Genomic DNA, 13,096 nt, shown 5'->3' with positions numbered 1-13,096 from the left:
GGCTATAGTGACCTTCGTCCGCCTGACGCACAACGACGTGTCCGGTCACCCAGGACCGAAGGCATATCATGTGCTACATTAAAACCCAACCATTCGGCACCTACTCAACATAGCCGGTCGACACTTCCGGCGATAGCTGTGTATATCCTTAGTTGTGAGAATTTTTCCGAATTAATCCGCCACCAACTGCCGCACCTCAGATGACGGCGTTCCATATCTCAGCAGGGACTTGCACGTGCTCAATTTGACCACTAGGTCCAAGTTTATGGTGTCCATTTTCGTCTGCGCACTAGAGATCGCGTCCACCGCCACTTTTGTCTGTTGTGCGCAGTTTGTGGTTGTGTTCCAGAAAATGAGAGGTCACTGCTAGTTGGTTCCTTTGCCTCCGTAGACAAAACCGCACTGGACAGCTGGTGTTTCGCGTACTTTTTTTTATTAGAAAACACGCTTGGCTTACTAGCTTCTTTGGATTCCACGGCTTTCCGTTGGCCTTGGAGGCCGCCTGCTGCATTTGCAATACACATATTCGTAACACAAAACAATGTCCGTGCTTCGATTACTGGATGAACGCAAAGATATCACAAAGTTATCCTTCATGTATTTATTTAAGGTCTTTTTAAATGCCGTGAAGAATGAAAACGATAACCCAAAAATTCCTCAACAAAAGCCACTTCCGAAGCAATAGCAGACGAACTGTAGCGTGGGATGTCAGGAAGTCAGCGGTATTCGACGTTCGAGAGGATGTAGCGACGGCACACGCCAGTTCTGAAATGTGCAGATATACGGACTGGTATTAATGAATCCACACAGTATACACAGCATACATGCGCACAGGTCGGGTGGTACAGGGAAGAAGACCGGAGTGTAGCAACAACGCACGAAGACGGGGGTGTACCAAAGGGGGTTGGTCAAGGTCAGTCAGGGTGAGGTTGTACACGCGGCTATTCTTTCCTGTTCCGGGTTCGTGATCTCTGGTTCTTCCAGAGGTGGTTGGATCGGCGATATAACCAGCTTTAAAATACCGACCGATTATCTCCCAATTTCGTCGTACGTGTTCCGTTATATTTGGAAGGTCGAAAATTAACCACGAAGTTGATTTACCCTACCTCTGTCACCAATGGAGCGTGGGATGTCAGGAAGTCAGCGGTATTCGACGTTCGAGAGGATGTAGCGACGGCACACGCCAGTTCTGAAATGTGCAGATATACGGACTGGTATTAATGAATCCACACAGTATACACAGCATACATGCGCACAGGTCGGGTGGTACAGGGAAGAAGACCGGAGTGTAGCAACAACGCACGAAGACGGGGGTGTACCAAAGGGGGTTGGTCAAGGTCAGTCAGGGTGAGGTTGTACACGCGGCTATTCTTTCCTGTTCCGGGTTCGTGGTGGCTCGACCATGTGACCTGTAATAGAGAAAGAGAAAAAGAGGCACGTATAAGGTCCTATGAGGGGCGTGCAAGCCGATACATTTGAGTTTCAAATGCGTTACAGAACTTCAAAGCCGAATGTGCGCCAATAATTTTCAGAACAGATCAATTAAAATAAATCGCAAAAAATGACCGCAGATGAGAGGGGATTTCAGTCTACGCATATATGCAATGAAGTGCAACATTTTGACGGTAAAGTTTTTATTTCGCCGGCAGGGTGTTTGCAGAAAAATGCATTGTGCGTCTAGCCACTGGCGTGTTCCTCCCATTGTGACCAGACGTTTAAAAGCCAACCGCCAAGCCCGGGCAACAGGCCAGCCGCCACCAGATCAACCCGTTAACCGTCAGCACTTAGACATATGACCAATGTGAAAGATTGCTGATGCTGAAACATTCCACAAACGTAATCCAATATGACATGGAAGCTAGTGTGACAAGTGCCTATAAAATCCGCACGTCCAGTACAAGCACATAGTAGAGCTAGCCAGATTTAGCCAACAGAGCCGCCACCACTGTTTTGGTAGGTGTCACCATCAACGCAGTGGTCAGCGAAACTAGCTAGATTTTTTTCAGCACAGGCAATAATCTGCGAACGATGTCAAAATTTGGGCTTCAAACAAACAGAATCGTTTGTAAGGCTATCCGAAAACGGTCCACAAAACCCTACTTGAACCCGTAGTTTTCACCGCTGCCTTTAAACTGCATTTTTGTAACAAGTACCATGAACTACTGGTCGCTGCGGAAGTACGTCGTTTTTATGGTAAGTTATGTCATTTGGATTTCAATTTGATGCTAAAATGTCAATCACCATAAACCTCCAGTTTATCCGGAATCCAACTGGCTCGTGATCCAGAGTCACACACGACTTACCGGGCATCCGGCTGAAGGTGATATTTCGCTGAATAGTTTCAATGCGACTCTCGACTTGATAAGTTTAAAGCAGGTAATGGTTCCTACGTTTCACGAGTAACATAGAAACATACAGCGCTTTAAGCATACCAGTTCAACAATAATAGCTGAGTGGACACTAAACTTTTGAAATATACCACTGCACTAACTGCGACGGTTCAAATGGTCTTCTGATGCATCCTGTCGAATAGAATTTTTCTGCAGAACAAGTGACTTTTAAGGTGAAACGTTTAAGATGCCAAAACTCAATCAAAAACCTGCTTCGGGGTGCTGCACTGTTCGAGCAATTTGGACGTCCGAACCAGCGGTTGGTTTAGGCATTCAAGGCACTGAAATATAGTTGGACATTGGCCCCATACATTACAACAGCCAGAGCTAAACCCGGTGTTTGAGTGGTACACGAAAAAGTGTTTTGAAGGATCGCATGATAGTTGGGTCCAATGCTATTGCTAAGCTAATCCTCCAGCTGTAATTTGGTTTCACAATAAGAACGCAGCTGACATCTCTCCATTTAAGGTACGGGTTTATTTGCCGCAGTCTCGCTGGCTTCTAGATCCTGCCCTCCGTTATGCATGCAAGAGAAAAGTCTTTGACGTAAAGCTGATGAACGCTTTGCGGTGCGGTCAAAATCAGATGTACTCGAGGGCACCTTCAGGCCCAGTGCAATAATCTTGGGGTGAGGTATTAGCGTATTCGTTGACTAGATCAGGTTTGTTTTTTGGATTTCCTTGGCTAGACGAACAAGGACCTCGCAGCTCGCAGGCTCACCCTGCTCAACCTACGACATCCAACAATGAGTAACAAACCAACACACTACATGCTCCGTGCCGCGGAACCATGGTACCTGTTATCTGACAAACAATGATGAGTTGACGTGCCTGTCGCCATCTGGATTCCTGTTACCATTTATCCGCGTTGCTAATCCTTCCACTTCATCACCCTCACACTTTTTGCGACCCCAGCGACAAGTCCAACAGTCCAAGTCTACGAGGCCTTAGCTGTTGTTTGGTTTTAGTTCAAATTAACCGGCTGGGTAATACCAACAACAAATTTGTTTTTCTGGTTCCTTATTTGCCGCAACATACAGTTTTCTTGTCATGTACCAGTCAAGGCCAGTCAGAAAGTCTCTCATTTTGCCCTCCCTTGCTTTTGCCCGAAACCTTCAAATTCTAAACCCTACATCGAATATTACCACCCTCAGTATTCGTACAACGGAACAGAATTTTTGAAAAATGTTATGTGTCCACGATGGACTAAAAAGCAGGCGACTGAATTCAGAATGCCGGTCCAAACTTTTGAGTCCCACTTAGGCATCCCCGGTTTCTAGGCTTGCTTGGAAGGTATTTCACCGGAACCAATCTCCCAAAGGTATGATTACTTCAGTGGACAATGAAATTTGGTGATCAGGAAAAATATGTATGAACGCTAGAATGGTTTTTGGTTCGAGCATAAATGTAACCAACTGCTAGATTTTGGCGTGAAAAAAGTTTTAGTCCGTTTGCAGTCAGGAGCACTGTGCGGCCAAGGTGATTCAATAATTCACACTGTTTATGACAATTTCCATTTTCCGCACAAACTCCCATACACACAAAAGCAGCCAGTCATGCTTTTATTCTGGTTGTAACATTGAGATCATGCCAGATTATATGCCACATATCCACTACCATTATTATTATTATCGTTATTATTATTGTGGCTCCTATTGTTCCAAGACAAATGAATAACTACCCCGTTCAGGGATATTGATGGCACTTCTGGGATTATTCCCGGAAACAATCTCCGGCCATTTGTCATGAGCATAGGATACACTCACAGTGTGCTGACTGCCAGCTCTACCCGCCTAACAAACGTGAGATTGACAACAACGTTGGGCCGTTTGCGACCGTTATTGGCGGTTATCTCATCACGAGTCAGAAAGGCCTCTTCTTGTATTTCCCTCCCTTGTTTTGTTTCTGACGTCCACCTTCCAATCTTGACGACCTGATGTTGTCTCAACTCGTCATGTTTCCCGAAAGAAAGAAGAAGGCCTAGTGTTTTTGTTTACCTCCCCATACCGGATTAGGCGTAACCAAATCTACATCGGATAATGTCCAATATTAATGTCATTGTCCGCGCAATTTCCAGTACCCGAAAAATCCGTCGGCCATACTTCCATTGTGAGACTAACGTTATGATGATACCTGACGGTAGGCTACCTATTAGTTGGTGATAAGCATTGTTATCTTGACGTTAGGGTTCTATAGGTTTTGGTTTGCTTACCAGTGACAAGAAACTCTCTGACCGCGCAAATAAGGTGCGTATTTTCTGCGCAGCCAAGTATAAGCTTTAGAATACGACTAAGTGAGTAACGAGGACGCTGTCACAAATTTTTGGGGGTGAGGTAATTGAAGCAAACCGGTCCAACGAAATAATGCTTCAGCATTTCATTAACAACTTGTTGTAATACGGCCAGCGCTGTCATGACATCAAAGCATCGTCTGGCCTACTTGAACACACCGAGGTGCTCAGTGGCATCCCAAACCCTTCTGGACTCCTCTATAACGTTGACTCTCATGAATTCAGCTCCAGCGAAGGCAGTACGCTATGCACCTTCCCCGCTGAGCTCCACAAACCAGTCGCCCGGAAGAATAGGAAGGTGCCTACGTGCACTCAGCACAGAATTATTGCCAGAAGAAGCGTCTGCAAAAAGATAATAGCCCCGCTAAAATTTTCCGCTATCATGATCAGTACGGCCCATGCCAATTGGTTGATCTGTTAAAGAAACCTGATCTTCCGTAATCTGCCAAGCTTCTGTCGGCACCCAGCAGCGATGCGTATGCGACCAAGAGCTTCGGACCAAATCGGACGATAATTTACGGAAATGCATGGCGTGAATGCTTGTTTGCACTATAGAAATCCCTCGGCAAACAGAGATGCACAGCGTTTCAGTGTGCAGTCTAGTGACCACAACGGGGTGCGCGTACTCGCTGTAACAAACGGAAATAATGGGGTTCCTAATAAAATTGAAACTTCGGCGCAATCCACTTCGATAATAGCGGGCTTTTGCCCCGATGTCAAGCAGAATTTGGCTTTGATAGATGGGCTATTGAAAACTATAGTGCAGTTGACCCCGAAATCTTATTTTAGCTTACACAGCAGAAGTATTGGGCTCAACGTTTAGTCGGCTCCGCATGTGGTTTTCCAATTTTTTGACAAGTGAACAGCGTGTCATCAGGGTGGAAACGGGTCGGAGGCGTTTTTGTGTGCCAGCAAATACCTCCTTGATTAATCCCAGTAAATTTTAGCGCCATCGTTACCAAATTGTACCACGATTAATGAGCTACATAGTGTTATCCAATGGCTGGGGATCCTGGTGTCCTTGAATATATTTGTGACCCGATAACCGCACCCTTTATTTTATTACTTGTGCCATGTTTATGCTACCACTGGTCGCAATGCAAGTGGGTTGGATGAACTGCTAGGTTTTCGGCTGGACTACTTCTTGGACGTCTGTGGGGGGATAGAGTTGAATGCATGCACCCGGCTGTTGGGCCAGCGACTTGGTAAGAATAAGCTGTGTCTTGGAAACCGGTTTCTTATCATCGCAATAATTCTTGGGAGTGATTAAATTCGCTAGACATAAGGGAGTCCTCTTCGTCAATTGAGACAAGGGTCATGTCGCACGTCAGGTCTCGGCCTGAACTTCCCAGAATAATGTGGCCTGCGGACCAGTGCTATTTCTGATCCACGTCAACGACCTTCCAGACGTTCTTGCAGGTCCACGTCCGCTTTCTGCGGACGACTTGAAATCCTGGAGTTCCAATACCAATGCCATCCAAATGGATGTAGACGGTGCAAAGCAGTGGCCGTTGGACTGGCACCTTCCTCTGAATGACGAGAAGTGCGTTCATATGTCTTTTAGAGGAGACTCAGCGAATGCCTTTGTTATGCGTGGTGAAAAGGGATCAGAAAACCTCATGAGGATAGATACCAGAAAGGATTTGGGCATCTGGGTCGCCTCAAGCTTGCCCTTCTCAATGCACCATGGGAAATCGGCAAAAAAGGCATCCGCCATTTTACTGATGATCCGACACACCTTCCCCCGTATTGCTCGCACGAACTTCCAAATACCCTATGGGGCCAACGTCAGGCCGCTCCTGGAATACGCCAACTAAGTTGTCCACTCAGGACGCACGAAAGACGTCACCCTCATTGAGCGTGTCCAGCGGGCCGCCACGAGAATGGTTTCCGGCCTCAAATCCCGGGGACATAGAATATTTTCAAGCTCAGAGCACACACATTCATTAGACAAACTTTTTCATTCCGGGTAGTGGGTGCGTGGAATGACCTTCCTCCGACGGCTGTTCACGCTCCTTCTAGAGCCCAGTTCAAAGCACTATTGGGCACCGTTTTAATCGAGCCCTCGAGCTGGCAAGCATACTGCCCCGCGCTGAAAACTTAAAGAACAGTGCTACTGTCGTTTACGCTTGCTCTTCAGGTGAGCAGGAGCCGCTGAACGGAAAGAACAAACCCCACCAGTGAAGTTTGTGCGGATGCCTCGACCCTGTGCATCAATCCTTGATTCCGTGAATTCCGTATCTACTCCTGTCTGCTTTGGACAAGATACTGGTGGTGTACTCTGGCGCAATTTTAGGAGATATCCTACGTCAAGACCACTTAATCGATCACGACTGGGCATCGCAATGGCCAATAGACAACTCGCACTTGGTCCGTCAGAGTTACAGATTACTGGTAGCCCCGACACGAAGCTGAGCTCTGATTTGTGGGACATACGGACCCAACAGCCAATCATAGTCCAGATGTTCTGAATGCCAGATGTCGATTTCCGGCTAGGTGTATGAATCCCTAGAATTAAACCGTTATGTACAGTCGGAGTACGACGGGTCTTGAGTAGTTGCGGGCGTTCTGGAATTCTTTCAGTTACCTGTGTACCCTTAGTGGTTCACGGATTCACGGATTCATACACAGGATCGAGGCTTTTGCCCAAGTCTCCCGGGTCGCGTTTGTTCTTGTCGGTCAGTGGCTGTCGTTCACGTGAAAGGCACAAGTGAGAAAAGGGTGTAGCACTGCTCTCTATGTTCTCAGCGCGGGGTAGAATGCCTGCCGGCGCGAGGATTCCCATAAATAAGTATGTGCTCTCAGCGTGAAATTCTCTTACCATGTCCTCGCCGTGTTTTAGGTCAACGGTGAAGAACGTGTTGAACAGACCTTATTCAGACAAGTTGTAAATAAGTATTAGGTCTCGGAAGCATCGGTACTTCAGGGGATATAGGCTGAAATGCGTTTCATAATCAACAGATTTAAAGTCAGCGACCATTTTCGTCGCAGTGCAACGGGGGTTGCGCCTTTCTTGTGTCCTGAGTATCACGGATTCACGGATTGATACACAGGATCGAGGCTTTTGCCCAAGTTTCCCGGGTCGCTTTTGTTCTTGTCGGTCAGTGGCTGTCGTTCACCTGAAAGGCACAAGTGAAAAAAGGGTGTAGCACTGCTCTTTATGTTCTCAGCGCGGGGCAGTATGCTCGCCAGCGCGAGGATTCGCATAAATAAATGTCTAATAGTGCTTTAAATTGGGTTCTAGAAGGAGCGTGTACAACCGTCGGAGGAAGGTCATTCCACGCAGCTACTACCCGAAATGAAAAAAAGTTTTGTCTAATGAATGTGTGTGCCCTGAGCTTGAAAATTTTCTTACTATGTCCTCGCCGGGTGTTTGCTGGGTCAACGGTGAAAGACCTGTTTGCCAAGCTTTGTTCAAACAGGGCGTAGGTAAGAATTAGGTCCCCTCGGAGGCGACGGTACTCCAGGGGAAAGAGATCAAGCATCGCGAGACGCGTTTCGTGGAGACAACTCGGTTAGCGAATTCTAGAAGAAGTTTAACACAGACCCCATAGAATTTCTAGAAGTCCATGCGAGTAATACGGGGATGTTTCTTCGAATCATCCGTAGAACGGTGAGCCGTCTTTCCGTGTTGCAATGAGAAGGACATGTCTAAATAGAGCCAGATAGCTAAATCCTTTTTAGTACCCTTCCACCTCTTAATTTCTGGTCCATTCTCACTATGCGCGACGAAGGCCTTCGCTGAGTCTCCTCCGAATGACATGGACGCACTTTCCGTCGTTCAAGAGAAGGAATCCATGGGTGTCATCAGTGTGTTGACCAATTCACCGCGGACCCTATCGGTTGTATTCATCGTGAAAAGATAGCTTTAGTTTGGGTAGTCGTGTTGATCTTTGGGTCGGAAAAAATAGCGCTCTAGAAATACAGTAATACCCTTTACCAGCTTCGTTGGACTTGTTCACAAACGTAAACGGAGAGGAGAGTCCAAAAATCCAGATGTTTCGATTAGCTGCTGACCATCCACATACAGGCCTTTACCACCACAATCGGTTAACTTGTGGATTCAAAGTTGCTACAGCGATTTTCCAGCAAGTAATAGATAAGAGTTTGCCACAGCTAATTTACTTGATATAAGCCGTGGGAGAAAACTACGCACACCGGGAGGAATTAATATACATGTACGTCCACGAAAATAAGAGCGAGTATTGTGTACCTGGAATTAGTTGGCAACTTTCGTCTTCAGCCGGGTCCAAACAATAAGAGCAGTCAAGTTAATATCAGTCTTCATTCAGTCCTTTCCGAGTTTGTTAAGCTTGCCAGCGCACAAACTCAGCTCCGCCATTATGGCGCTGGTTGTCCGAACGTTTGCGGGAAAGTGCTGTTTCCTGTGACCAGTTCAAAGTGAAGGAAGCATAGAGGTGGCCAACTTTTTACCTGGCAAAGGGATACGAAGGAAGTTGGGAAATGTCAGTGCTGTCGGTGTGACTCGCCTTTCAGGATGGGTTTAGCGTGATCTTGGGTTTGAGGCATACTTTTAAGCTTGCGATAGCTTAGTGGTTGAGGCGCGAGCTTATGTGCTGCATGGTCCATGTTTGGAACCCAACCTCTGCGTCTCAACTGTTCCTGTCTAGTCTTGTGCAACCTGACTGTGTCAGCCCTCCTTTTGTCGGGTGGCATAGAAGCCAGGCACCGAAAGAGGGTGGGTTTGAGGCATACTTTTAAGCTTGCGATAGCTTAGTGGTTGAGGCGCGAGCTTATGTGCTGCATGGTCCATGTTTGGAACCCAACCTCTGCGTCTCAACTGTTCCTGTCTAGTCTTGTGCAACCTGACTGTGTCAGCCCTCCTTTTGTCGGGTGGCATAGAAGCCAGGGATTGAAACAAGTGTTGCAGTAAACGGCAACTACGATTTTAGGCGATACTGGGCTTTTTGACGTTTGGAGTATCGCGCCACCTAACATTGTGTGTTCTGCAGGTACTCGTTATGGTTGAGTGGTCTCAAACATGGGTGGGAATTTCCGGGTAAAACCAATAGAAAGGAGGGTATATTCGTTTAATGGCCTCTAACCGAGCGACTACTCATAGACGAGTATCGTAAGCGAGAGTTAAAAGCTCGGTAGCTCGCGTCGAGACAGTTTTGGTGTAGGGTCTATCCATGTGGTTTCAAATGAAAGAAGCCGGTACCTCTCCACCCGGTATCCCGATTAAGTGCACCATTTTGCCAGTCCTCTGTCTAATATCCTAAGGAATCACAACGAGTGGGAAGGAATCCCCGGTGTTTGGTTAGGTTGAATTTCGTGTGTACCTTTATCCGCCGAGTGAAGCGTAGCAGTTCGAATAAGCCTATATGCGTCAGTGTATAAAAATATAAAATGTGGACTTACAAGTTCGTATAGAACTTGTAAATCGGTATAACCGCGTTTTGCATATTCCTAGGTATGCAAACCAATCAGATTCAGGTTCTCATAAATATCGAGGCGATACAAATAAGTCGTTCAGCTGTAACACCCTTTCGGTACCTAGCTGCCATACTACTTGAAGGATGCACTCGCCCCCTACATACTACTTGAAGGATGCACGAGGTCTGTAATACTGCCAAGTTGCTCAAGCCTGCACAGTATTGGAAATACCGGGATTGGGTTCAAACCACAAACCTTCTGCTTAGCAAGTTCTCACCCTAACCACAGTTGTTTTAAGCCTGAGGCGGTTTTGATATCATGAAGCGATACTTCGCACTTTGAAGATGACACGATTGCCAAACCTAGAGACCGTTTGGGACATTCAGTTTTGAACGTCGTCAGTCCATGAAAACTGCCTTCCCTATTATCTCATTCTGTTTGGCTTTGTTTGCTGGATTCACAGAGCATATAGGTGGAAATGTGTCACTGTCATTCACACACAAGTATTCTGTTTACCTTGACACATTGTGATTCCTGTTTTTATAGGTCCCGGCACTAGGACTAACAGTGTTGTTCGCATCTTGTGCGTCCGTTTTGATCAACAGACTTTAAAACCAAGAAATTACTTTTCAAGTCCCGAAGCCGTGACATATGCACTTGTACGCAACAGCGAACCCCTGCGAGGTGGAACACGCCTTTCACAGCACCAGCTGAGTGCTGAAGCACACGGAATCGCGCGTTCTCTAGAGCTCGCCCACAAGCAGTCCCAAAACTATAGGACCACTCAACCCATTGTTGAGCGACAAACTGCATCAGATCTCTCTCTCGTTTTGCCGTCACGCAACTTCTGATTGTCACTGATTGCCCTTGAACGTTCTATTTTGGGAATACAGGGGGAACTCTCTCTTTGGGCGCTTCGCTGGGGAAGCTACTTGTAGTGCGTGTGGGATAAAGGAAGTTTCCTAGGTGTCTACGTTGAGGTCTACGAATATCTACTCTCGACCCGGTGCCCTCTAGTATTTTTGTCTCTTCAGCTTTGAAACTTTACTGGCATTTTGTTAATATAGCTGATGTCCAAGCTTTCATCAATAGCAGTTTCTCTACTTATTGCCCGAATTTGCGAAGAGTAATGACGTTAATTATACACATTTTTTGCGTAACTGTAACATCCACACCACTTCCCGTCTTACTACAATACACAGTTAACCACAATCCCAAACTATTGACTTTACCTGTGCGCAGGTGTAGTGCCCCGACACTTTTGAGCCTATGTACAAACCGAACAACCTAGTACTTTCTTCAGTTGTGGAACTACGACCACAAGAGTTAAGCAACCGTTACTTTTTTGCAACCTGTCTTCAGACCAGAAATCTGCTGTGATGCCATACTACTGATGATGCACAGTTCAAATGCGTCGTAGTTCGACATATGTTGGAAGTTGGCATCATTTGCACTTCAGCGTCCCTTGGATAACATTGCGGGCCGACCGGGTGTCGAACCCGTCACGAAGAGACTGGATCTTACCGTTTGGATAACATGGCCGACCGGGTGTCGAACCCGTCACGAAGAGACTGGATCTTACCGTGGTGTGGCGGTTTATGTACCTCGGCGACCCATTCATTTATGCTGGGTGGTGTGCGTGCGACACCCATTGGGTCTCTCACACCAGATTAGTCAATGGTTAGAGGACTGACCAACACAGTCTCCTGGCCACACAGGGCGGGGTTGAAACACGTGTGGCGACTTGTTCCATAAAAATGATAATGCAGTTGCATCTCCAGCCAAGCACAGCTGTCTTGTGGTCAGGCTTTCTAGCCAAAGGTTTTGGTCTAGCTCCTCAATTGTCCTCCTATTTAACTCTGGCAGTATCTCACGTACAGCCAACGTACAACAATGACAACTGAAAATAATCTCATGCCACATTCGCCGTCGCGTGGAATCACCAGTCAAGTCTCCTTACTTGCAGCATACAGCAGGGCGGGTTAAAGAAACCCTACTGCTGACGCCTCCTTTCTTATACTTTCAAGTTTTCCCTCTTCTTCTCTATCCCACCCCAAGTTGAATACTCCCTCAACAGGTCCTAGCACCAGGAGTGATCGCCTTGTTCACCATGCATCACTCAGCTGCAGCTTCTGTACGTCCGACTTCAGTACCAACCCTAAACATTTTAAATTCTGTTTTCAAACCCCGAAGACATGTCTACTTAGCTGCCTTTAGTGTTCGCACACTGAAGCAAGCGTGACAACAGGTGGATCTTGCTCGTACGCTGGGTTGCCTATGTATGAAGCCTGTCAGAAACGAGGATAAAAGATTCGATTACTGTATTCGAAGTGGCTGCCCATCGGTCTGTTTAGTGAAGCACAGGCCGCTGTAACTGGATATGTCGGCATGGGTACGGAACTGAGTGACCAAGCATAAGCGTCTCCACTTGATTGGACACTCGTTGATAGTCGTCTCTGTGTGTATCGTTTGGCAAAGTCTGCAACAGAATCTGGAGAAAATGGAGTCCATCACACCCTGTTTATTGTTTGCTTACGATCCAAATGATTACAGCTATGAATCTGCCAAAGAATTTCTATGACGCTTCAGGTGCTCTTTTACAACGGGCTAAAGGCTTAGACATCATTGTGGTTGGTGATGACATGAACTCCCAGGTCGGTAAACTAAGCGCTGCTGAAACCCGACAGGGTGGTCATCTTGGGATGGATACGAGACGCACGGACAACGGAAAAAGTCTACTTCGGATGTGTGCCCATCACAGACTGTTCCTTTGCAATACCAATTTCCGAAACATCGGAAATCGGTTGAGCACGTGGTGCCCACCAACGAACTAGTCCCGAATCCAAGTAGACCACATCGCCGTCAGTTATCGATAGTGAGAGTAGAGCACTGCGTGCCACTCCTTCTGGGATACAAGAGTGGACTCCGAGCATGCACTTGTACGCTGCTACTTTTCATTATGCAAAACGCACACACCTAGCTTAGCTAGGATAGATTAGGTTAGCTTAGATTCTTGGCGG

The sequence above is a fragment of the Opisthorchis viverrini genome, assembly GCF_000715545.1.
Source record: "Opisthorchis viverrini unplaced genomic scaffold opera_v5_172, whole genome shotgun sequence".
Taxonomy (NCBI): domain Eukaryota; kingdom Metazoa; phylum Platyhelminthes; class Trematoda; order Opisthorchiida; family Opisthorchiidae; genus Opisthorchis; species Opisthorchis viverrini.
The sequence above is the reverse complement of the archived record's forward strand: the minus strand, read 5'-3'. Positions refer to the sequence as shown.